Source organism: Drosophila teissieri, chromosome 2R, assembly GCF_016746235.2.
Source record: "Drosophila teissieri strain GT53w chromosome 2R, Prin_Dtei_1.1, whole genome shotgun sequence".
Classification (NCBI taxonomy): Eukaryota; Metazoa; Arthropoda; class Insecta; order Diptera; family Drosophilidae; genus Drosophila; species Drosophila teissieri.
The window spans coordinates 1,165,361-1,193,077 of record NC_053030.1 but is presented as its reverse complement, the minus strand read 5'-3'; the positions used below and the strand labels follow the sequence as shown (position 1 = coordinate 1,193,077).

Genomic DNA, 27,717 nt, shown 5'->3' with positions numbered 1-27,717 from the left:
TGTACTGAGACCGCCACCCATCTTGAGACTTCTGTAGGATTGTAGTAGTTCTTCTTCAAGCGTGTTCGTTGTATTGGTCCTGGATCCTTCCAGACTACGCCCTGTTATCCTGCGGGTTGATGGAGTCCTCGCTCCTCTCGCCACTTTTCCTTTCCCCGAAGTTATTAGCGCTTTAAGGCAGTATTCACTTGAATCGCGATGATAAAGTCTCGAAGTAAAAGGGCTCTCGGAGACTGAGTCCCGACTACTGATTCTCGAGTATTGGCTTTCGGGTAGTCTTCCGGATATTCACTTTCGGGTCTTCCCGGGTATAGACTCACGGGTATTCACCCAGGTATTGACTTACGGGTATTCACTTCAAGTCTTTGCGGGTATTGCCTTATTGATCTGGTATTGACTATTTTATCGGTGGGCCACGGTCTTTTTATACCGTCTTAGAGCTTTTCTGAGCTATCGGTCTTCTATGAAAAGTGTTCCCCCTCGGTGAACGGTGGCCGTAACTGGAGTAGGTTTTTTTTTCTGCGATCTATTGCGGCCGCTGAACTTGTCATCGGACACTCGGTTATTGTCGACTTGCATTTTTTTGTCGCAATCCGTCTGACTCAACGCGATGATAGTACCCCTTCCCCTGCTTTAGATTCTGGTTATGAATCTTCAAAGTCTTGTGATCTTACAAAAAGGATGTACGTGGCAATTGCTCTCAAAATAAATGGTAATGTTTCCATGAATAAAATGTTGAAAATAGGAACCCAGTATTTCTATAGTCTAGAAACAATGCACAATGCAGCATAAGCATACAACTATCCTTATTCTATATATTAATATCAGTCTAACGAATATGGTATAATAAATGTTGTATACTTAATTTGTTTCTCTTTTCATTACCTTCGGTCGGTAATAAAATTCAGCAGCGTATTACTTTTCTGTCCGGCTGTGGAGCGTTACCTCTGGTGAGGTTACGGAGTCGAATGTTCCTGAACAAGTTGCCTTGGATAAAAAGGCGTTGGCAACAATTACTTTAAGTGTCAGTTAAGACATCTCAGTTGGCTTACATAAAGAATTTTGTCACAGCACTGCAGGCTTAGGTAAAGTTAAAAAAAGAAGTTCATCAATTTTCATAAACTTGTAGAAGCACACTAAACAGATCGGACTGGCCGATGCTGGTTTCCTGCAAGCTGAAGGAAAGGGGGACGTCTAGATTTAAACAGGCTTGTACACGCTCACGCGCTAAGGACCTATTGGAATAATTTATTCAGACGTTTGTGGAACTTTTCCGACGCAATCTCTGGGAGGTTTTAAGTATTTTCTGACCTTTATCGACGACAAATGCAGGAGAGTTTTGTATATTTTCTACGTGGAAAGAAAGAGGTGCTGACGAAGTTCATCGAGTTTAAGAGGCTGGTTGGCTCAAATGTCTGTGGAGCGATAACGGAGGAGAATTTGTCAATAATCAGTTCGATGAATATCTCAGATGTCACGGGATTTCGCGGCAGCTAACAATAGCATATACTTCCCAGCAAAATGGAGTTACCGAAAGAGCTAATCGGACGCTGGTGAAGATGTCAAGGTGTCTTATGGTCCATGTGGGACTAGGCGATGCATCTTGGACCGAAGCAGTAAACACAGCGGTTTATTTACGAAACCGATCATCTACCAGCGCAGTTGAAAGCATAACGCACACGGAAGCATTGACGGGTAAAAAACCCAGTGTTAACCATTTCAGAGCATTCGGATGTCTTGCAGTTGCTCTGGACAAGGGTCCGAGGAAGGGCAAAAAGTATTAACACAAAGGCAAGGAGTACATCATTGTTGGTTACTCGGTATTAGCCAAAGGATACCGTTTGTATGATGCATCGTCTCGACAAGGGATGGAGAAACGAGACGTCCTGTCCGACGAACATCATGTGCCATCAAAAGGCTATTCAGTGCCAAATGATCTAGAGGAACCTGACCAGCAGGATGAGTCTAATACTGCAGAAAACGGCAGTAGTTCCGATCATTACGAGAATGCTGAAGACAAAGATATGGAAGTACCTGATGTACAGGAGATGAATTAAATTGAGCGCAGAGGACCTGGACGGCCGAAATGATCCGTACCGGAAAACCTGGTCGTCCATAGAAGCAATTTAATATCCTGAGCTCTCTGGTTCCGAAAAACGGTTCAATTTCAGTCAACAGTAGGCTTTGAGCAGTACACATGCGCCAGAGTGGCGTGAGGCCATGAAGAGATAGCACCATACACTAGTTGTCAATCACACTTGGCACTTGGGTCAGCGAGCCATTGGATGCAAGTGGGTCTTCAATGTAAAGCGCGATAAAGACGGCCACATAAACCGCTTCAAGGCGCGACTGGTGGCATAGGGGTGCTCCCAGCAGTTCGGCGGTAATTATTTGGAAACTTTTTCGCCGGTTTGTCGATTGGCTGAATTTATTCACCGCGTACCTCAATAGCGATCTCAGCGAGACCGTTTACATGAGGTAGCCGGAAAGATACTTAATTGCAAAGAATCAGGAAGGGCATGGAACGAGAAGCTTAATGGTGTTCTGAATGAGTTGGGTTATATTGACTGTGACAACGAACTATGTCTATACAAACGAAGCGGAAAGAGTAATTTGCCTCTAATCCATGTATATTTAGACGATATTCTCATAGCCTGCCAGACTCAAGAGGATTTGGCTAAGGTTAAGACCGGAATCTCAAAGGCTTTCAAGTGCATTGACGAGGGTCCTCTAAACCATTTTTTGGGAATGAAAATAAAGCGAGATGCCGATCTTGGAAAGATTACGTTGGGTCATTCACAATATACTTAGGATTTATTGCGTACCCATGGCAACGAGGATTGCAAGACGGATGCAGGATTCCAGATTGACTGCACAAGCGATCAGTGCCAGAAAGTTAAACCTGCTATTTACCAATCCGTTTTTGGTGAGCTTATGTGGATAGCTATTACAACAAGACCAGACATCGTACACTCGGTGTCAAAACGGGCTCAACGGAACCAAAATCCGCATGCTGAACATATCGTTGCCATAAAGCATGTTCTTAGATACCTTGCATCAACAGTTGAAATGAAGCTAAACAGTGCGGTCAACCTTTTTGTGGATTTGTGGACGCGGATTGTGGAGGTAATAGGATTGACCGCAAGTCTTACAGTGGGTACATATATTTTCGAACAGCAGCATTTAAAGAGGTTATGGTCGAGTTGATTTCAGAAATAGGCTGTGGAGGCAACGATACTCCGATCATCGTGTATGTTGACAATCTAAGCGCACAGGCATTAACCAAAAATCCTGTATACCATTCCAGAACAAAGCACATTGATATACGATATCATTTTGTAAGGGACGGTGTAAAGAAAGGTTGTTTTGTTAAAGTATATATGCACGAATGAAATGTTGGCAGATATCTTGACTAAAAACTTTGCAAAGAATAAGCATGGAGCTTTTACAAAAATGTTAAATTTGTTTTTATAATATTTGTAAAAATGCATGCATTGAGGAAGGGTGTTGAAAAAATGATCCCTGTATTTCTATACTCTAGGACCCATGCACGCGTCGTAGATTCTGTCGACTGAAATGTGGGAAAATTTCCACTGAAAAGGAAAATTTTTTGGGATTTTGAAATGAAAATGTGGTATCGAATGTGGGATCTATGTTTTTTTATTTATTTTGAATGAAAACGAATATTTAAGAGCATATAATGGATTATAAACAGAATTTCGTGTGAATTATATTTAATCTGTGTCCATATCACTATCCGAATCATCGTTATTGCTATTGCCGGTTTCATCCGCTTTTGGGTTGACGTTGTACTTATCAGCAGCCATTTGGCGCAATAGCTCAGGTTTTGAATGCAGAAACTTATGTCCACTTTCAATGTGGATTTTGTGTTGGTAATTTTAGAAAAAACCCGCTCAACAGATGCAGATGTCGCGGGCAAGCACAGGACGAATTCCACTATTTTAGCAAATTGCTTGAATTCACAATGCTCCTCAGACAAATGTTTGAAAATTTCAACTCAACGATTCGGAGTCGACACTTCGTCAGAATTCTTATTTTTGGATTCGATCAAAGGCAAATTCATAAAAAAAGATTCGTTCCCATTTTGTGGCAATGTGGGATATTTCACTAGTTCCTGTGGGATAGGAAAAACGCTTATGTGGGAAAAACCCACACAATGTGGGACATCTACGACGCTCAAGTATACGCATACAACTATCCAGACTCTATATAATGATCTTTTGTTTCTTCTTTCATTAACTTCAGTCGCTAATTAAATTCGCAGTGTACACACAGTGTATTATTTTTCTGTCTGGTGATTCTGCCAATCAATATAAAATGATCAAGTAAAATTTGTTTGGTCTTTTCAAGTGGCATAACATCATTTTGAATTGTGCTAATAGAGTTACGGAATATTGTTGAATGCTTTTATTTATTTTTGTCGGATTTGATGAAAGTTATTTGGTTTTTGAAATAGTTTTTCTGTAAACTGAAGATGGTTGCTATTGTTTTCTTCTGCACTATGTTGAGTAACATCACTATAATGATACTCTTTAACTTGAATTATTAATAATGCAACAAAATTGTTCTTCCCTTTAATATAGTCGTAATAATACTATGGTTTATAATAATTAGTTAGTTTAAATTGTTTGTATTCGTGCGCGTCTTGAAATCGCAACATCATAAACATCTTTGTTTACTGTCCGATGGTCTTAGTCATTTGGTAATCGGGAAGTTAGTATTAATAGATGTGGAGGGTTGTTGTAGTTGAGGGTATGTATTTCCTCTAAAATTTGCTGTCTGGGGTTTTTGTGTTTTTTTGGAATGTTGTGGGAAAGGACTTTTTTATAAATTCCCTCATTTTGTGCAATAGTAATTAACAATCTTAAGTCTGTAATATTATGAGCTTAAATAGTGAATAATTGTATTGGTAGTTTTCTGATAAGTATTTTAATGGAATCTTTAATCGCTTGAACATAAATAAGAAAATCTGCTTCTTTGCCGAATGCTTTCAGATTTGTAGTTTGGTGTTTGGGGCTTTTATGTGACTAGTCTCAATTTAAGAGAAGGCCAATCTTCAATTTTTGGAAGTCCCAAGGATCGTGTTACGTGTCCGTCCAAGTTCCTTTCGGTGGCTCCAAGTAGGATTCTCTGTTGTCGCACATCATTTGTTTGTTAGAGTGACATTACGAAGTTCACTCTGCTAAAGAATGTGTAGAGGGTTACTGTATCACCCTTGAATGGCATTATGTGTTTTAGCTGCTTAAAATATAAGGCATAAACTTACAAAAGTAGTTAAGCTGAATAGGTAACATGACAGCTTTAGCGTGAAAAGAAAGAAGGGCGAAAAGAGAGACTAGAACAGCGCTGCAGAGCAGTGATATACCAATGCGCGCATGATTAGGCGCTGGCGATTTGCAAACATGTGTACTACGTTTTTATACCCGTTTTTATTTTCCACGCCCACTCTAACGCCCACAAACCGCCCAAAGCTGCCACGCCCACACTTTTTAAAATGTTTTGATATTTTTTCATTTTTGTATAAGTCTTGTAAATTTCTATCGATTTGCCAAAATTCTTTTTGCCACGCCAACTCTAACGCCCACAACCCGCCAAAAACTGTCAGTGCTGACGACTCCTTCGCACTTCCACTAGCTGAGTAACGGGTATTAGATAGTCGGGGAACTCGATTATAGCGTTCTCTCTTGTTTTTTAATATACAATATGTTCAGGCACGTATATATACGAGTATATGTATAATTCAAACTTTATGTCTAGTTTGACGGAACACAGTTCCCAGAATTTCTTTATATCTTTTGAAAATACATAAATTCACGTATCTACTTTTTGTTTATTGCCTTTTCCAGGAAATGCCATTTCATTGACTAAAATTTAATTTTTAATAATTTATATTTTTATAATTGAAGTTCACTCTCAAGCGGCGAATATAAGAATTGTTATTGCATGCGCAAAGTCAGCGCAGCAATTTTGGCAATAGGGCGTTTATATGAGCCGTGGGCAGTCTTTACCGGTGTCGTCTAATTCTGCGTGAACTTCGGAGATCCGTCAAAGGATCCATTTAAAGTGTGGTAGATTAGGTTCCTTGAGTACTATCAATGTATCGATCTTCAGATTGTCGGTTTCCAAATGCCATTTTGTGCGTTCCTGAAGAGATTACAGCTATTATGCCACCGTTTCCAGAAACCTTGGTCCATGGCTTGCAACTGATTCCACCTCTCCAATCGAGTTCTTTGCAAATCCAGACGACAAGGTTCAGGCAATGCAGTGTACGGAGATCCAGTCAGAAAATGAGCGTCAGTGGCGTCAGTGGATCGAAAGAATTATCTCCATTTGGGCACAATTCAGGATAACTTCTATTTGGGTCAGAACAGTAGAGAGATCCTCCAACGTTAGAGCCTTGGATCCAAGAATCCGTTTCATATGGAGTTTAATTAAGCAAACACCAGCTTCCCTCCAAAATGGGGAGCAGTTAAGGGTATAAAGTGCCAAGAAATCCTTTCATTGGCGAAGAATCCCGCCAATTCCTTTTCTTTGGCTTTTTGAATGGCCAATGAAATGTGGTTCCGTTGTCCGAATAAAGTTCAGAAGGCTTGGCTCGGCGGGCGATGAATCGTTGAAAGGCTGCGATAAAAGCCTTTGGAGTTAGAGCACTAACAACCTCTATATGAAGTGCCTTTGATGAGATCGAAGAGTGTGAATAAGCGATAACAATGCCTAGTTATCCTTATAAGACTCGTCCAGGTTGAGAATTTTTGAATAAGTAACTCATTGATACTTTCGTCAGGAAAGTTATTTAGAGTTGAGGGCTTTATGTCTCGTTCCTCCATGCTGACATCGAAATTTGAAGATACGCTGAACTTGTTTGTAAAAGGTGGCCACTCAGAGGTCGGTGAGGCCAGCCAAGACGGACCTTTCCACCACAGTCGATGCTCCAGATGCTTTGACGGATGAAGTCCTCGAGAAGCACAATCAGCCGGATTGTCTTCCGCGCGAACATGGTTCCAGCAGTTGCGGGGAAAGTCGTTCGGGATCTCAGCCGTTCGGTTGCAAACGTAGGTGTTCCAACGACGTGGGGAGCTGAAGGCCAATGTAGCACAATTTCTGAATCTGTCCAGAGGCTCGTGCTGGAAAGAGGAATTGTTAGTGCCGTTTTGACAAGAGTAAGCAATCGAGAGAGAAGTAAGGCAGCATTTAGCTCTTGACGTGGAATCGCTACGGGTTTGATCGGGGCCACCCAAGTTTTGGCGGCAACAAGGGTAACTCGAAAATTGCATCCAACTGCAACTCAAGCGTAGACCACCGCCCCAAAGGCGTGTGTGGATGCGTCGGCAAATGCAGCTGAACGTCTCGTAATGGTGACGCAATATACCGTGGGACTTGTCATTGCGTGAGTGCTGGCCAATCCTCTACCAAGGCTCTTAAGCGCGTGCGTAGAGTTTTAGAAATCGGGTCGTCTCATTGCAGGACACTTGTCCAGCTTTCTTGGAAGATGAGCTTGAGCAGAACTGTGACCGGAGCTACCAGTCCCGCGGATCATAAATTCTTGATAATTGCACCAAGAATTCTCTTATCGCCGGAGAAATGGTCGCATCGAATTCCTCTAGATTGATATAAATTGATATAAAGGACAAATTTTGAATTTTGCTAAGCATCTTCTCTACATATTGGTGCTGCCGGAAACGTAGACAAACGCCAAGAAGATCGCGTTGAATCGGTGGACCAATATGAAGTCTGTCATTGAGCTATACTCCAGAGCTGGTCCTTACAGATCCATTAAAAGCGACACTTGGTAGTCAGGCTGTTCAGTTTAATGACAGCGTGGTGCGGCAAATAGAAGCAAGTTTCAGAAGACTCTTCAACCTAAGCCGGAGTTAGTTGACGAGTGACGAGAGCGAAGCTTGATATGTGCGCGTCCTCGGGTAACGCCAGCGCTTTTGGCGGCGAGACCGAGAATAGAAAATCGTGCGTGCGTTCGACGCACGCCTATTCGCAGAACAAATGGATCGCCAGACGAGTATGCTAGCCTAAGATGTAAACAAGTTACAGTTAGGAGTTAGAAATTATGGAAAAGTACTGGACAAGCTCGCGGAGCGTTGGGATGCTTGCGTTGATTTCGCTGATAAGCCCCGCTGAAGCGGCGGATAAAGCATAATGTAAACAGCAGCCCTTTATCTGCTGTCTTGTTCGCGCACATACAGGGTGTCTCGTTTCCAAACACATATTATTGTCCTGTAGTTTTTGTATACTGGAATATATTTTTTTTGATTGCACAAGAATTATGAACACTACCAAGATAAACCATGTTCATAAATAACTTTTTACGGAAACGAATACGATGAGCTTACGCTCGTTCCCTTAACATCGGATGCCTATCCTTTGGACCAAGTCCATTTTCAGGACATTGGCACTATTATGCACGTAACGAAATATACATATATAAGCATCGATTGGTGGATACAGGCTTGTTTCATATCTTTCGGAAGTGAATTTGATATTATGGGTCAATCTTCCGTGTATGTGAAATACATATTTTCTGGAATACATCTTTAAAATTGTCAATAAAAAGGATTGCGCCCTTGTCTAAAGTATTTTAGAGCCTTATTTGGTAAAAATGTAAACAAGAAATCACAAATACTTATTTGCAGCTACTTTAAATTCAAAATCGCTTTCGTTCAGAATAGCTTTCGAAGATTAGTATTCTCTGAAGTAGTTGTTTGATTACCAGTTGTTCGGTAAAATTTAAAATGGGTTAAATGTTCTTTCGCTTGGCGAAAATTTTCCTTGAGATTGTTTCGTGAGTTAACAGAGGAAAACTTTATTTAGAAAAGAAACAGGAACAGGAACAGGTCTGAAAATTTGGAACAAATATTCAGGAAAGTTGGGCTTATGTAGTAATAATATAAAACTTTATGAGCGTTAATTACACGCAAATATGGGCTTTAAAGGGAATTTTAAACAACTATTTAATTATAAATATTTAAGCAAAACAAACTATGTGTTTCCAAAATTGCTTGCTAGATCCATTTAAGAATTGCGATAAATATATTTTGTGTTACACCATTGGATTAGACGAAAGAAATAAAATTAAATCCAGATTTCCAAATTTGTATTCTCAAAAACAAGAGAGAACGCCATATTCGAGTTCCCCAACTATTTGATACCCTTCGTTACTCAGCTAGTAGAAGTGCGAATAAGATTGAAATTTTTTATTCGCATTTGTACTAGCTGACAGTTTTTGGCGGTTTGCGGGCGTTAGACTGGACGTGGCAAAAATATTTTTGGAAAATCGAGAGAAATGTACCAAATTAACAAAAATTTAAAAAAATATAAAAAAAAAGTGTGAGCGTGGCGTGGCAGCATTGGGCGGTTTGTGGGCGTTAGAGTGGGAAAAAAATGTTGTAAATCGATAGAAATTTACAAAACATTACAAAAATTATAAAAAAAATTAAAACATATTTCAAAAGCGTTGGCGTGGCAATTTTGGGCGTTAGAGTAGGCGTGGCAACATGGACCTATATCTCTAGAGTCTGCATGCTTAATCTCAACATTCTAGCTTTTATAGTTTCTGAGATTTTGGTGTTCATACCAACAGACAGACGGACATGACCAGATCGACTCGGTTATTGATGCTGATCAAGAATATATATACTTAATGTGGTCGGAAACGCTTACTTCTGCCTGTTACATACTTTTGAACGAATCTCCTTTACTCTACGAGTAAGGGTATAATAACGAGAACGAGTAACGAGATACATGAAAATAGTGTCTTGCAAATGTAGTTTTCTTTAAAAATTTGTCATTTTTGCCTGATTTTAAACACTGCTTAGATTAACGCAAACAATGCTCAACACGTTTGTCTATATAGCAAGTCTGTCTGACAAGTGAACCTTTTTTTTATAAAAGGATGAAAATGTTAAATTTAGATTTTTTGTTGGCCGGAGTGCATGTTTAAGATACTACGCACTTGATAAACTCAAACAAAAAAATTAATGTATAAAACAAAATAACAGTTTCATTAACCCTAGACTATTCAGGCAACTTCCAGTGCCTATTCTCGCTGCCTTCCAGCCTCCACACAAGTCTTTCTACCCACGTATGCAGCTTCCTCAGTTGTTTAAGGGACAACAAAGTCTAAGCTTCGCATGTGCCGTGTTGTCTTAAAAGTATTTTTTTTAGTTTTATTGTCATAAATTATATATTTAGTACATATACATACAGGTAAGTTCAAACAAAAGATCAAACAAGATCGACATTTTGCTATGATTAAAAGAGTAATTTAATGACTAAATAGCTAGTTTGAAGCCAATGATTATAGTACCAAAATGAATTAAAAATTATCTTTAATGATTTTCAGATAGCTCTTATGAATATATTGCCCTTTTCTAAGATGTATAATAAATGGTTAAGCCTCTATGCAAATAATTTAAACAAGTTTTTACAGTAACTGCATTTCGCGCGGGAGTATTGCATGAGAAAATAATATACATACACTACACACATTGGCATACATAGGACCAGATTAGCTAAACGCTGAATTCGATGTACGTACAAATTGCACACGAATTCAGCGCTAAGCACATCTTATTTTCATGGTCAGCAGCACTTCGAAAATTGTAAACCAATTTGGATGAAATATATTAATTTCCTTTTTCGGCTAGTATTCAAAAAGTCGGACATTTTTTTTAACACGTATTCATAATTTATTGAAACTGTTTTCCAATAATTCCAATAATGTATTGATGTGTGTTTTAATTGCAAAGGATGTGGTGTCTTATTGCAACGCGTGCATCTTATGAAAGGGTGAGGGGTGCTGGTATTTGTAGTGATGTACATATGTAACAATTTAGACAGCCTAAGCATATGAAACATTATATTAACAAATATTACAAAATTTTATACATCGATACATCATTGATGGATTTTTTGATTTAATATTTTGGAAATATTAAATAACAAAAAAAAGATAGATGTATCGAATTATTGGGTATTGAATATTTCTAAAATAATAAACCGAAAAATCATGATTCCCCTGGTCCTTGAATTCAAAAGTCGCATTACTAGATCAATGCCGTTTTCATTTGGAAAATGGTATAAAATTAAAACTAATTGGATAGCCATTAGTAGCATTTGATCTACTTGCTTCGGTGTTGAATCTTATTAATTACTATGATATATTTGTCGTCATTCTGTTTTGAACAGACTAGAAATCATAGATTAGATAGGTAGTGATAGTTACCTACAAACCTGGTACCTGGCCTGTTACAAATAAATAGACAGTCTACTATTCTACTAGTCTACGCGGATTATCTCCCATCGGTAACACTAAATAAGTCTTAATTCTCTTTGCTACCATACGGGAATCTCTTCGCTTCCTCTTCTTATAATAAAAAATCCATCGCGCTGGAACTAAATTATAAGAACATTGACTGAGTCCCGCGATGACGCTTCTGGTACTAAGAATTTAAAATCGTATGCTAATCACATTGATGCATTAAATAGTTCGTCCCGTTTAAGAACACTTTATTTCACAACAAATACTCTTTGGATTTCCGTAGATGTCAAACAAACTTCTTAGACTCAACCCTTTGCGGTGAAGTTTGCCTAGCCCTACTGAGAACTGAACACCATAGATTCCTTAAACCATCAAATATTTTACCATTCCTTTAATTTGAGTAATTTTAAAGATCATTTCTCTTATGCCAACACCTTTCACTGGTCTGCATGGTACTGCAAAATATATTCCTTTTGCTTTAGAGCTCAAGCAATATATTTTTTTTCACGCTTTTACAACCATTTTCCCATCGTGTTAGACAATATAGTTATTTCAAAAAGGTATTGTACACCCCCATAAAGAATATGAAATTTTCTTTAACTTCTGGTGCGTGTAAAACATTCTGCAAAGTAAAGTTGCGGTAATTTGTTCTAATGGTTATGTTCCCTTTTCCCAATTTTCTAATTACTTTGGAATCGGTTAGGACTCGTGCTATATACATACATATAATTAAATACTCGCAATATTCATAAGTAAAAAAAATATAAATTTATTTTCACTGAATAATTACAATATTATTTTATGAGAAGAACACCGACCGATTTTAATTAGGCCTCAAACTGAACTCTGATAATTACTCTGATTTGATTGACGTTCAAGCCTCGGTGTCGAGCTTTTCTAATATGGACTTTAGACTTTAGGGATCTGATCAAATGAAGAGAGAGCTTTTGAGTTGCTGGCTTTAATTGTCTTTGCATTTCTCTTGGATTAAAGTGCATTTGCTCTTGGATACAAGTGCTCTTAGATTCTTATAATTTTGTTTATTGCAATCTAATACTTCTGTTTTTCGGGATTGCGAGTCCGAGCTTTGAACGTGGGAACGTGACGATGGTGCAAGGGCTTAAGCAAGGAATGTTTAAACTAGGCAACGGATGTTTAGTCTACCAGTGGGTGACTTATCAGGAGTTTGGGTTTTTCCACTCATGAGGATCATATGACAAACTTATTCTTATCTGGTATCTGTTGAGTACATCCAGAGTAGTGTAGGGTGTGTTTGGGTGTACATGTTGTATGTGTGTTGTGTAGGCATGTGCTTAAGTCTTAGGGACTTATGGATATGTCACTATATGTATGTATGTATATTGGTAAACGGACATTGACGGTACCAGCTAGGAGCTTCAAACTGTCGGTTGTCACCCGAGAAAACTACTGTTATTTTAAAGCTGTGTATTTTTTAACAGCTCGTTCCTGATGGGGCTTTAACACTGTCCGTAATTTAAGCACTCCACGTTTTCGTCTGCAGCTTTGCATGATAAATTGAGTGCTCATGTTCCGCTCTTTTGTTTGCTTTGCCATTTCTTTTCCTTCCCCTCCATTTAAAAGCATATTAACTTACAACGCATCTAACAAGGACAAAGTGTCCCACCCTTCTATGGTAATAACGAAATTTTCAAATTATGTGCTAAAATTTGACAATAATATAAATCCAATTTCATGTATAGAGGGTTGAATTCGCCAAGTGCTGCAGCCATAGCCCAGTTTTTAATAAAGCCCAACCATCTGCTCTAGGCTAAGTGTGATCAATTATAATGCCTAATGATTGACTATATTCTATATTCTTTCACTTCTATCTGTTCGCTGGCACCGCTATCCTAGATCACCTCCAACACCTGTACATAGACCAGCACACAGCGCATTTGGATTCCCCAGATGTCAAAATATTTTGTATCTAGTTAACCAATTTTGACGGAAAATATTTAGTCCGCATTACTCCTGTTTTTAAGCGGTAAAGAGTAAACCATAGTTTAATTTGCTTTAGGTGAAGGAAAACTATGCTAAAGTCCCATGTCCTTGTAAGGGGCCTTTTCTTAGATCTTTCCGGGCATTAACTAATCGGCGCACCGTTTGGTCTTGTACTTACATATGTATATATTAGCTATTAAAGTATTTTATAGGGCTGCTGATAATATATCAAATTATCAATATATCGATATTTTTTCTAAAAATGATATCGAGATATTTTGTTTGCCCAAATATCGATATTGCGATATTTTTATTGATACTTTTTTGATATTTTCCCTTCGTTCACTCTGATTTTCAAAGCACGTGTACGTGCACGTGTTAAAATGAACATAAAATCCAATTACACTGATATAAAAAACGGGATTGCAAGTAAAAACTCTTCGAATTATTAAAATAAGTGGAAACTTTTCAAACATGGCAAAAAGTTTTTTGGCAAATCGATAAAAATTTATAAAACTAATACAAAAATGAAAAAATATCACAACATTTTTCAATAGTGTGGGCGTAGCAGCTTTGGGCGGTTTGTGGGCGTTAGAGTGGGCGTGGCAAAAAGGTTTTTTGGCAAATCGATAGAAATTTATAAGACTAATACAAAAATGAAAAAATATCAAAACATTTTTCAATAGTGTGGGCATGGCAGTTTTGGGCGGTTTGTGGGAGTTAGAGAGGGCGTGGCAACATGAATCGACAAACTTGCGCTGCGTCTATGTCCCTGGAGTCTGTATGCTTAATCTCAACTTTCTAGCTTTTGTAGTTCCTGAGATCTCGACGTTCATACGGACGGACAGACGGACGGACAGACGGACATGGCCAAATCGACTCGGCTACTGATCCTGATCACGAATATATATACTTTATATGGTCGGAAACGCTTCCTTCTGCCTGTTACATACTTTTCAACGAATCTAGTATACCCTTTTACTCTACGAGTAACGGGTATAATTACTTTCAGACGAGTGCGTTTCTAATGGCTGTATTCTTATTCTTTTCTTTTTTCTCTGGGGCTACTTTTCTTGAACCAGCATTTGCTGCAAAGAATTGGGGAAACCCAGTAAAACCCAATCAGTTCAATCAAATAATTTACACTTTTCAAATTTTACAAGTTTCAATCAAATAAACATAGTAATAGTTAAAGAGGCAACAACGAGAGAGAACAAAGAGAGCTATAATAGAGCGCGTTCTCTCCAAGATCTCCCATCACTATCGCATACACACAGATTTGCATAAGTGTGACTTTTGTATTTTCAACACGCCACCTCAAAAATCACACTGATACAAACTGATTTAAAATTAAATGAAAAAAATAAAAAAAATTACTTTCAGACGAGTGCGTTTCTAATGGCTGTATTCTTATTCTTTTCTTTTTTCTCTGGGGCTACTTTTATTGAACCAGCATTTGCTGCAAAGAATTGGGGAAACCCAGTAAAACCCAATCAGTTCAATCAAATAATTTACACTTTTCAAATTTTACAAGTTTCAATTAAATAAACATAGTAATAGTTAGTCTAACCATAGTTTTGGTTTGGTTATGAATATATACATATATATAATAGATTTAAACTTCATAAAAAAATAATTCTGCTCCTTCAGATTATTTTCATCATTCAAGATTCAGTTAGATGAACAAAGCAATGATTAGACCAGCAATTGTTTTGATTTGATTATGGTTATAAAATAAATAACACATTCAAACTTCATATAAAAATTCATTTTTCTCATTCTGATTAATTTCATCATTCAGCCAACCCCAGTTGGTCTCGCAGTGCAGTGAATCTGGCAGTTGGTAGTGGCTTTGTCAGAACATCAGCCAATTCGGAATCTGTGGAAAGATACTCAACGAAAATTAGTTTGTTTTCAATTTGTTCTCGAATAAAATGGTGTTTGATATTTCATTTCATTTGTTAATGATTTTAACCATAATGCTTCCCTTACTCCTTCGAATAAGGCCATATATTCAGCTTCGGTAGATGCCGCAGTAACTGATTTTTGTTTCATAGTACTCCAGCAAATTGAACAATTTTCAAACATTTCAAATATATACCCTGTAGTACTTCTTCTATCAGTCTCATCCCCGGCCCAATCAGAATCAACATACCCAATAAGAATTGTATTTACATTTAAATTCCTTTTATATGATATCTTTAAATTTACAGTTCCCTTTAGGTATCTTAAAATTCTTTTAAGGCTTTGCCATAATTCTCTATTATTGTAGTTTGTATATCGACTTAAGATGCCCATCGATGTACTCAAATCCGGTCGTGTACATAACATTATGTACATTAAACAACCAATCAAGTTCCTACATGGTGCATCATAAGACTCCTCCACTTGCAAAGTCTCATAATTTATTTTGCTTGGAAGAGGAGTTCCAACTGGATTACAATCTTCCATATTGAATGTCTTTAAAACATTTTTAATATATGCAGATTGACTGAGACAAATTTGATCACTCTCTCTTTCAATTTTTTATGCCAATAAAATATCGTATTTCATTTAGATCAGTCATTTGAAACTTATTTAAAAGATATGTTTTAAATTTAGACATTCTTTCAGAATCACTAGTAGAAATTATTATATCGTCAACATAAAAGAGTACATATATATTTTTATGTATATCTCCTTCACCTAAAACAAATAATTTAAACAAGTTTTTACAGTAACTGCATTTCGCGCGGGAGTATTGCATGAGAAAATAATATACATACACTACACACATTGGCATACATAGGACCAGATTAGCTAAACGCTGAATTCGATGTACGTACAAATTGCACACGAATTCAGCGCTAAGCACATCTTATTTTCATGGTCAGCAGCACTTCGAAAATTGTAAACCAATTTGGATGAAATATATTAATTTCCTTTTTCGGCTAGTATTCAAAAAGTCGGACATTTTTTTTAACACGTATTCATAATTTATTGAAACTGTTTTCCAATAATTCCAATAATGTATTGATGTGTGTTTTAATTGCAAAGGATGTGGTGTCTTATTGCAACGCGTGCATCTTATGAAAGGGTGAGGGGTGCTGGTATTTGTAGTGATGTACATATGTAACAATTTAGACAGCCTAAGCATATGAAACATTATATTAACAAATATTACAAAATTTTATACATCGATACATCATTGATGGATTTTTTGATTTAATATTTTGGAAATATTAAATAACAAAAAAAAGATAGATGTATCGAATTATTGGGTATTGAATATTTCTAAAATAATAAACCGAAAAATCATGATTCCCCTGGTCTTTGAATTCAAAAGTCGCATTACTAGATCAATGCCGTTTTCATTTGGAAAATGGTATAAAATTAAAACTAATTGGATAGCCATTAGTAGCATTTGATCTACTTGCTTAGGTGTTGAATCTTATTAATTACTATGATATATTTGTCGTCATTCTGTTTTGAACAGACTAGAAATCATAGATTAGATAGGTAGTGATAGTTACCTACAAACCTGGTACCTGGCCTGTTACAAATAAATAGACAGTCTACTATTCTACTAGTCTACGCGGATTATCTCCCATCGGTAACACTAAATAAGTCTTAATTCTCTTTGCTACCATACGGGAATCTCTTCGCTTCCTCTTCTTATAATAAAAAATCCATCGCGCTGGAACTAAATTATAAGAACATTGACTGAGTCCCGCGATGACGCTTCTGGTACTAAGAATTTAAAATCGTATGCTAATCACATTGATGCATTAAATAGTTCGTCCCGTTTAAGAACACTTTATTTCACAACAAATACTCTTTGGAATTCCGTAGATGTCAAACAAACTTCTTAGACTCAACCCTTTGCGGTGAAGTTTGCCTAGCCCTACTGAGAACTGAACACCATAGATTCCTTAAACCATCAAATATTTTACCATTCCTTTAATTTGAGTAATTTTAAAGATAATTTCTCTTATGCCAACACCTTTCACTGGTCTGCATGGTACTGCAAAATATATTCCTTTTGCTTTAGAGCTCAAGCAATATATTTTTTTTCACGCTTTTACAACCATTTTCCCATCGTGTTAGACAATATAGTTATTTCAAAAAGGTATTGTACACCCCCATAAAGAATATGAAATTTTCTTTAACTTCTGGTGCGTGTAAAACATTCTGCAAAGTAAAGTTGCGGTAATTTGTTCTAATGGTTATGTTCCCTTTTCCCAATTTTCTAATTACTTTGGAATCGGTTAGGACTCGTGCTATATACATACATATAATTAAATACTCGCAATATTCATAAGTAAAAAAAATATAAATTTATTTTCACTGAATAATTACAATATTATTTTATGAGAAGAACACCGACCGATTTTAATTAGGCCTCAAACTGAACTCTGATAATTACTCTGATTTGATTGACGTTCAAGCCTCGGTGTCGAGCTTTTCTAATATGGACTTTAGACTTTAGGGATCTGATCAAATGAAGAGAGAGCTTTTGAGTTGCTGGCTTTAATTGTCTTTGCATTTCTCTTGGATTAAAGTGCATTTGCTCTTGGATACAAGTGCTCTTAGATTCTTATAATTTTGTTTATTTCAATCTAATACTTCTGTTTTTCGGGATTGCGAGTCCGAGCTTTGAACGTGGGAACGTGACGATGGTGCAAGGGCTTAAGCAAGGAATGTTTAAACTAGGCAACGGATGTTTAGTCTACCAGTGGGTGACTTATCAGGAGTTTGGGTTTTTCCACTCATGAGGATCATATGACAAACTTATTCTTATCTGGTATCTGTTGAGTACATCCAGAGTAGTGTAGGGTGTGTTTGGGTGTACATGTTGTATGTGTGTTGTGTAGGCATGTGCTTAAGTCTTAGGGACTTATGGATATGTCACTCCCCCAATCATTGAATTTGGCCTGTCCTCAGGTCGTTAAATTTGGGTATATCGTAATATTGTTTTCTGGTTGAATTATTTCCTTGACATTAGTTGCAAGGTGCGGATGTTCTTCTTTTTGTTTACAATATTTAACAATAATTTTCTTAGGTATATTTTTAAACTTATATGCTAAATACAAAGTCAAACTAATTATCATGATGACAAAAGTTGTAATGCATATAATTTGGAAAAAGCTGTAATGTTTTACATGGAATTTTATCATTTCTCTTGTTTGTAAGTGATCTATTGGTTCTAAACGTGTAACATTGTTGGTGATATAAATTGTTTGTGTAAAATCTGCTAGATTATTAGAAATTAGGAATTCATCTAATTGCATGGTACAATTTTTAATTTTAATGATGTTGTTTCCTGATATTAATATTTTGTTGTTTGTACAATCTTGATGGACAACTGTTTCAGGAATATTCCATGTTAAAAGTATATTTGGCTCTATATAATTTATTTGGAAATTTCTATGGGTTTTAATGTATTTGCACTGAGTTTGCTCTTGTTTGATAAGTCCAACAATACATTTGTCGAATATTAATTTATCCGTATCTTTATGAAATACTTGGTTATTGAATATATAGAATTTATCAAATATTTGCTCGGTTAGAATATAATTATGTTCATCTGGGTACGGAACTATTTGAAATATCGGAACTTTAGTGACCTCGCTAGGAACGTGGGATATAATCAAAATTTCGTTCGTGTCTGTCTTGAGCCAAGTTGATGTTTTTATCTTTAGCATTTTCTCCGAATTTACGTGTTTCAAATAATCATGTTTTAGTAATTTTGGGTTAAAGATTCCTAATCTGGTTAATTGCATACCTAACTCGATATCTTCTATGTATTCTGTAAACTGCTGTAGGTTAAATATCAGTATCGCAATTTGTTGGTTCTGTTCTTTCTCCACCTTTAGCTTATTAATTATGTCTATACCGCTGTTGATTACATCGATAACCATGTTTAGGTCATAGGTTTTCACGGAGTCTTCTGGCATGTTATTAATTTTTTCCTCTAATGTACCAAATAAGTATTTATATGCCTTCCCTACTACATTCAAAAGACCTCTTTTGTTTCGGCTAATAATTCTTAATCCATTTATTTCCCGTTTTAGTTTATCTACTAAATATGGTATCTGAGGTACATTGGGATAGCCGTTTGCTTCGGTTACTAGATTTTCGAAAATAAGCATTGTCTTTGTTATGTTTATACTCAAATAGTGGTATTCGTAGCTGGTTGGAATTTCCATCGCTCCGGTTTGAAATATAAGATATCCATTCTTTGCACTTATTGGGTTTACTTCGATATTGCTGCATTTAACCATGGTGATGAGTGGTAACATGCAACTAAGCATTATTAGAAATATGTTGTGTATTTGGTCTGGAATTATCGTATTTGTTCTTATTAATCTTTTTTTGTTTCTTAAATTTAGATTTATAATGAACGATTTTCCTGCCGCGGTTTGTTTCCTCAAAATGTTTACTGTCCACTTGTTCAATTCTTCCTGTCTTTTTAAATGGATTGGTGATTTTACTCTTTACGAGTGGAGCCTGTCTATATTTTATATCAACTTCAAAATCATGCCTATTCTTATTGAGATATTCGATCTTATCGATTTTGTTTTGTTGTATATTAAAGTCTGGACTGCCTGCATATAGAAAAATGTCTGCCGGAGATCGTTTGGTACTATTATGTTTAGTTTTATGATTATAGACGTATAAGATTGTTTCGAATCTCGTATACCTATCTTCAATATTTTGTTCACTACCGATGATTCTCAGCTTTTCATTTACGGTCTTGTGAAATCTTTCTATATCAGATACACCATTTTTGCTGGTTGTTACAGAAATTTGTACGCCTTCGGATCTTATCCAGTTTTGCAAAGCTATGCACATAAAAGCTGAATCTTTGTCCGCTTTAATTTCCTGAGGCTTTCCCATATCATTGAATATTTTAGTAATGGCTCTTTTCGCTTCTAGCCAATCTGTACTTTTTACTTCAACTAGTGAGGCAAATTTTGAATAAATATCAATACAAGATAGGAAGATCTGGTTTCCCGTGAGATAACAATCTATCACGTATTTTTCCCTTGTGTTAAATATTTCTGGTGTTGTTTCATATGTCAATTTTGTGTCTCGATGTTCTGTTTTTGCCAGATTGCAGATTTCACATTCATTGATAATATTTTGAATTAGCTTTTGACTATCCGGGTAATAGTATTTTTCTTTAAACCAATTAATGGTTTTTTCTATACCTGGATGTAAAACTTCCTTATGTTTCTTTAAGATTAAATCCTTAAATTCCGCATAAGTTAATATATCAATTAGCTTCGTGGTACATCTCAATAGTTTTGTGAAATTGTTAGGGCTTATGATTTCAGTAAATGCCCTCTGGAAGATCAGAAAATCCTTATCATTAGGGAAGTAAATTGCGCTTTTCTTGGTGCACACATATTCCTTAATGAGAGTTTTGGCGAGTTCAAGTGTCATTTCTTTATAGATTATTTTAATCTTTAGTTTTTGAAAGAAGTGGCTTACACTTGTTGTATCACTGTCGCCTTTTTCTATCTCTATTTGTCTAGAGAAGAAATTGATTGGTCTCTCCGTTATGGATATATAATTTAAATTATCTTCATTAGCACTATGTATAGTTGCGTCTGCGCTGTTTGCGACTTCGCCAACCATGACTTCTTCTATCTTTGTGCGGGAAAGAGCATCCGCGACATAATTTTCTTTGCCTGGAAGATATTTTATTTTATAATCGAATTCATTAAGTTTGATTTTCCACCTTTGTAATTTCATGTTCGGCTCTTTGATATTATTAAGCCATACCAATGGCTTGTGATCACTCATTATTTCAAATGGCCTGCCGAATAGATATGACCTGAAATATTTTGTCGCCCAAACTATAGCTAACAATTCTTTTTCAATAGTAGCATAGTTGATTTCGTGTTCGTTCAGCGTTCTGCTGGCATAACAAACGGGCTTATGGTTCTGTGATAGCACTGCACCAATAGCTACATTACTCGCGTCAGTTGTTAGAGAAAAGGGCTTTGAAAAATCAGGGTAGATTAATATCGGATCTGAAGTTATCAAAACCTTTAGTCTTTCGAATGATTCGATGTAGTCTTTACATTTGATATCTATTACAGCACCTTTCTTTAGTTTGAGGGTCATGGGTTTGACTATCTTGGCAAAGTTAGGAATGAACTTGCGATAGAATCCACATAATCCCAAAAATGATTTTATCTGTTTAGGTGTCTTAGGTAACGGAAAATTTGTGATTGCATTAGTTTTGTTTGGGTTTGGTTTAATGCCATTTGTTGTGACTATATGTCCCAGGAATTCAGTTTCTTTTTTCATGAATTCACATTTGTCTAGCTGCAACTTCAAGTTGGCGTCTCTCAGTTTCTCAAAGACTTTCTTTAGAGATAAAATATGTTCCTCCAATGAAGTGGAGTAAATAATAATATCGTCCAAATAGACTAAACAATCTTTGTAGATCAAATCTTCCAAAAGATTATTCATACATCTCTGAAAAGTAGCTGGAGCATTTTTTAGGCCAAAAGGCATACGTGTATACTCATAATGCCCATGCTTAGTTGAAAAAGCAGTTTTTGCAATTGAATTTTCATCCATCTGGATTTGGTGAAAACCCTTAACTAGATCAATGGTCGTAAAATATTGGCATCTACCCAATTTATCCAATATCTCATCCATTCGAGGAATGGGAAATTTGATATTAACAGTTATCTCGTTGAGATTCCTGTAATCAACTACCAACCTAAATTTTTGTTTCCCAGAGGCGTCTGCCTTCTTGGGGACCACCCAAATAGGAGAACAATAAGGGGACTTCGATTTGCGAACGATCCCTTGTTCTATCATTTCTTTGATTTGTTTGTTGACTTCTTGGTCAACACTTTGGGGGTACTTATAAGGTTTACGGTATACTGGATTCTCATGCTGAGTCTGGATGACATGTTTAATTGTACTTGTGAAGGTTAAATTTTCGCCTTCCTTGTACTGAATGTCTCTAAATTCGTATAGAAGCTTCTTTAAACATTCAATTTCCTCCACATTTAGATGCTCGAGTCTATACTCGTTACATTCGCGTAACTCATTGTTGATCGCGAAGTTGACTATATCGTTGTCAACGGACATGGGATCGAGATGTGTTACATCATTGTCCACTGTGTCACTAACAACTTTTGAAATGAGGCATTTTGGTAATGCGGTCTCCTTCTTCTGTTGTTGATGCTTTGGTTTAAGGCACTTAGGTGTGGTCTTAACCTTTTGCATTTTTGGATTGATTTCCTCCACTGGAGCAGAATCATCCTTTTGCTGTGGGTCGAGGCATTTAGATGCGGTCTCGCCCTTCTTTTCTCCATACAAAAACTTTAAAATTCTTGAACCTAGAGTTACCGTCTCGTTATCATAATCGATCTTAGCTTTCGTATCCTCTAGATACTTTCGTCCTAACAGGAAATCATAATTGTCGGAAAATTTGTGGATATAGAATTTCTGAACAGACGGACATACTGAAGTGGGCTTCATTATTATGCTTTTCCTTAATTTTATTGCCCCTTTAATGGTATACACTGTTAAATCTTCTTTTTGTTCTTCTAAATTTTCAAAATTTTCTCTTATGATATTGATTGATGAGCCTGTGTCGATCATTCCCTTGTAAATTTTGTTATGATAACCTATTCGCACATGGGGACTGGTACGTCCTCCTGTGTCACTTGAGTGTCCGAGGCAGTTTGATGAAAATTTACATCCATTCTGCTTTGGCCACTTTGACTCTCGCGTTGCCTTTTTATCGGCCGCTGACCGTTAGTATTATTTGAGGTTGAAGCTTGGAAATTAAGGGAATTGTTAAAAGGATTGTTTTGTTGGGCTTGTGTTAACTCCCTTCTAAACGTGTTATAATTTCCCCTTTGACTAACCGGTATTAGATGAGTGGAATACTGATTTTGATTATTCGTAGGTTGATTCGGATTTCGAGGTTGCGTATTATTATTCTGATTCATTCCAGGATAATAATTGCTGTAATTGTGATTTCTATTATTGTAATATCTTTGATTATAGCTTTGACTATGATTTCCCCTGTTCCTGCGTCTGTTCCCTTCTGATCTATTAGAACGCTGATTCTCTGGACTAGCGTCATAGAGGCCAAGCTCCATTGAAGCTTGTTTTAATTTATAAATAGTATCGATATCTTTGCGTGCCAATGACATATAAATTCTATCCGGCAATTTTTGATCTATTACGGATTTAACAGTTCTTTTTAACATTTCAGTGTAATTTGATTTATCGACAGGGTCGCTTTCTAATTCTAGCTTATCAAACATAATCCAATATTGTGATTCGAGCTTCTCGATGAACTTACAGATGCTTCCGTGGTATGATGTATCCTCCAGTTGTCTTATTAGTGTTATGTAGGGCCTGTGGTCCTTGAATGCCATCGCCAGGGCCGTCTTTGTATCCAGCCATGTATTTACTCTTTCTTGGGTCACGACCTCCAATGCTGCATCCACTAGTAAGCGTTTTACTGCTCCGTAGATAACATGTGCCTGCCTGGCATCTTGGGTAGGGTATAGGTTAAGTAGCTGCTGGACCTGGTTAACAAACACAGACAGTTTGCCAGGTGTGCCATCGTAGTAGTTCAGTTCTTTAATTTGATTCAGTAATTGATTTAGGTGGGTTTCCGACAGTTGTGGAACTGCCATGGTGTATTTGTATAGGTTTCTTGATACACGGAGTTTATTTTAAATTTGGTTTTAAATTACGGAATTAAAAATTTGTAATTAATTTTGTTTCCGACCGCACGGGTTTTTTTTTTTTAAATTGTTTTGCAGATGTTACTGACCACACGGGATTTTTCTTAAATACTACTTTCACGTAGATTCTTTTGCGGATCTCAAAATAATTTTAGAATCACTGTTTTTAATTCGCCGATCCTGGATAGTTAGTTGTATAGCGTATCCTTCAATGGATCAGTACCGTACTAAAAGGACTCTTTATTTAACAGATCCTACCGGCTGCGCCAATTAAATACTCGCAATATTCATAAGTAAAAAAAATATAAATTTATTTTCACTGAATAATTACAATATTATTTTATGAGAAGAACACCGACCGATTTTAATTAGGCCTCAAACTGAACTCTGATAATTACTCTGATTTGATTGACGTTCAAGCCTCGGTGTCGAGCTTTTCTAATATGGACTTTAGACTTTAGGGATCTGATCAAATGAAGAGAGAGCTTTTGAGTTGCTGGCTTTAATTGTCTTTGCATTTCTCTTGGATTAAAGTGCATTTGCTCTTGGATACAAGTGCTCTTAGATTCTTATAATTTTGTTTATTGCAATCTAATACTTCTGTTTTTCGGGATTGCGAGTCCGAGCTTTGAACGTGGGAACGTGACGATGGTGCAAGGGCTTAAGCAAGGAATGTTTAAACTAGGCAACGGATGTTTAGTCTACCAGTGGGTGACTTATCAGGAGTTTGGGTTTTTCCACTCATGAGGATCATATGACAAACTTATTCTTATCTGGTATCTGTTGAGTACATCCAGAGTAGTGTAGGGTGTGTTTGGGTGTACATGTTGTATGTGTGTTGTGTAGGCATGTGCTTAAGTCTTAGGGACTTATGGATATGTCACTATATGTATGTATGTATATTGGTAAACGGACATTGACGGTACCAGCTAGGAGCTTCAAACTGTCGGTTGTCACCCGAGAAAACTACTGTTATTTTAAAGCTGTGTATTTTTTAACAGCTCGTTCCTGATGGAGCTTTAACACTGTCCGTAATTTAAGCACTCCACGTTTTCGTCTGCAGCTTTGCATGATAAATTGAGTGCTCATGTTCCGCTCTTTTGTTTGCTTTGCCATTTCTTTTCCTTCCCCTCCATTTAAAAGCATATTAACTTACAACGCATCTAACAAGGACAAAGTGTCCCACCCTTCTATGGTAATAACGAAATTTTCAAATTATGTGCTAAAATTTGACAATAATATAAATCCAATTTCATGTATAGAGGGTTGAATTCGCCAAGTGCTGCAGCCATAGCCCAGTTTTTAATAAAGCCCAACCATCTGCTCTAGGCTAAGTGTGATCAATTATAATGCCTAATGATTGACTATATTCTATATTCTTTCACTTCTATCTGTTCGCTGGCACCGCTATCCTAGATCACCTCCAACACCTGTACATAGACCAGCACACAGCGCATTTGGATTCCCCAGATGTCAAAATATTTTGTATCTAGTTAACCAATTTTGACGGAAAATATTTAGTCCGCATTACTCCTGTTTTTAAGCGGTAAAGAGTAAACCATAGTTTAATTTGCTTTAGGTGAAGGAAAACTAGGCTAAAGTCCCATGTCCTTGTAAGGGGCCTTTTCTTAGATCTTTCCGGGCATTAACTAATCGGCGCACCGTTTGGTCTTGTACTTACATATGTATATATTAGCTATTAAAGTATTTTATAGGGCTGCTGATAATATATCAAATTATCAATACATCGATATTTTTTCTAAAAATGATATCGAGATATTTTGTTTGCCCAAATATCGATATTGCGATATTTTTATTGATACTTTTTTGATATTTTCCCTTCGTTCACTCTGATTTTCAAAGCACGTGTACGTGCACGTGTTAAAATGAACATAAAATCCAATTACACTGATATAAAAAACGGGATTGCAAGTAAAAACTCTTCGAATTATTAAAATAAGTGGAAACTTTTCAAACATGTCTTCCCACCTTAAGAATAAGCATTATGTAGTTCCTGAGATCTTGACGTTCATACGGACGTGTCTGTCCGTCCGACGGACAGATGGACAGACGGACATGGCCATATCGACTGGCTATTGATCCTGATCAAGAATATATATACTTTATATGGTCGGAAACGCTTCCTTCTGCCTGTTACATACTCTTCAACGAATCTATATCTATAATCTATACTCTACGAGTAACGGGTATAATAAAAAACAAGAGAGAACGCTATAGTCGAGTTCCCCGACTATCTGATACCCGTTACTCAGCTATTCGAAGTGCGAAGGAGAGTCTTCAGCACATACAGTTTTTGGCGGTTTTGTGGGCGTTAGAGTGGGCGTGGCAAAAAGTTTTTTAGCAAATCGATAGAAATTTACAAGACTAATACAAAAATGAAAAAATATCAAAACATTTTTCAATAGTGTGGGCATGGCAGTTTTGGGCGGTTTGTGGGAGTTAGAGAGGGCGTGGCAACATGAATCGACAAACTTGCGCTGCGTCTATGTCCCTGGAGTCTGTATGCTTAATCTCAACTTTCTAGCTTTTGTAGTTCCTGAGATCTCGACGTTCATACGGACGGCCAGACGGACGGACAGACGGACAGACGGACGGACAGACGGACATGGCCAAATCGACTCGGCTACTGATCCTGATCACGAATATATATACTTTATATGGTCGGAAACGCTTCCTTCTGCCTGTTACATACTTTTCAACGAATCTAGTATACCCTTTTACTCTACGAGTAACGGGTATAATTACTTTCAGACGAGTGCGTTTCTAATGGCTGTATTCTTATTCTTTTCTTTTTTCTCTGGGGCTACTTTTCTTGAACCAGCATTTGCTGCAAAGAATTGGGGAAACCCAGTAAAACCCTATCAGTTCAATCAAATAATTTACACTTTTCAAATTTTACAAGTTTCAATCAAATAAACATAATAATAGTTAAAGAGGCAACAACGAGAGAGAACAAAGAGAGCTATAATAGAGCGCGTTCTCTCCAAGATCTCCCATCACTATCGCATACACACAGATTTGCATAAGTGTGACTTTTGTATTTTCAACACGCCACCTCAAAAATCACACTGATACAAACTGATTTAATAATGAAAAAAATAAAAAAATTACTTTCAGACGAGTGCGTTTCTAATGGCTGTATTCTTATTCTTTTCTTTTTTCTCTGGGGCTACTTTTATTGAAACAGCATTTGCTGCAAAGAATTGGGAAAACCCAGTAAAACCCAATCAGTTCAATCAAATAATTTACACTTTTCAAATTTTACAAGTTTCAATTAAATAAACATAGTAATAGTTAGTCTAACAATAGTTTTTGTTTGGTTATGAATATATACATATATATAATAGATTTAAACTTTATAAAAAAATAATTCTGCTCCTTCAGATTATTTTCATCATTCAAGATTCAGTTAGATAAACAAAGCAATGATTAGACCAGCAATTGTTTTGATTTGATTATGGTTATAAAATAAATAACACATTCAAACTTCATATAAAAATTCATTTTTCTCATTCTGATTAATTTCATCATTCAGCCAACCCCAGTTGGTCTCGCAGTGCAGTGAATCTGGCAGTTGGTAGTGGCTTTGTCAGAACATCAGCCAATTGGGAATCTGTGGAAAGATACTCAACGAAAATTAGTTTGTTTTCAATTTGTTCTCGAATAAAATGGTGTTTGATATTTCATTTCATTTGTTAATGATTTTAACCATAATGCTTCCCT

General features: G+C 36.6%; 1 protein-coding gene across 3 annotated transcripts in view; it reads left to right on the top strand.

The window, feature by feature from the left end:
* Positions 1–10,107: 10,107 nt before the first annotated feature.
* The window catches only part of LOC122615323, a 106,132-nt gene continuing 88,522 nt past the window's right edge, over positions 10,108–27,717 (top strand). For 2 of the 3 annotated variants that reach the window (XM_043790365.1, XM_043790364.1), the window contains exon 1: positions 10,122–10,239. The gene's annotated coding sequence lies outside the window, so the exon portion shown is untranslated. Of the gene's footprint in view, positions 10,240–27,717 lie in introns of all 3 variants that reach the window. The other variant, XM_043790366.1, reaches the window with a different exon arrangement.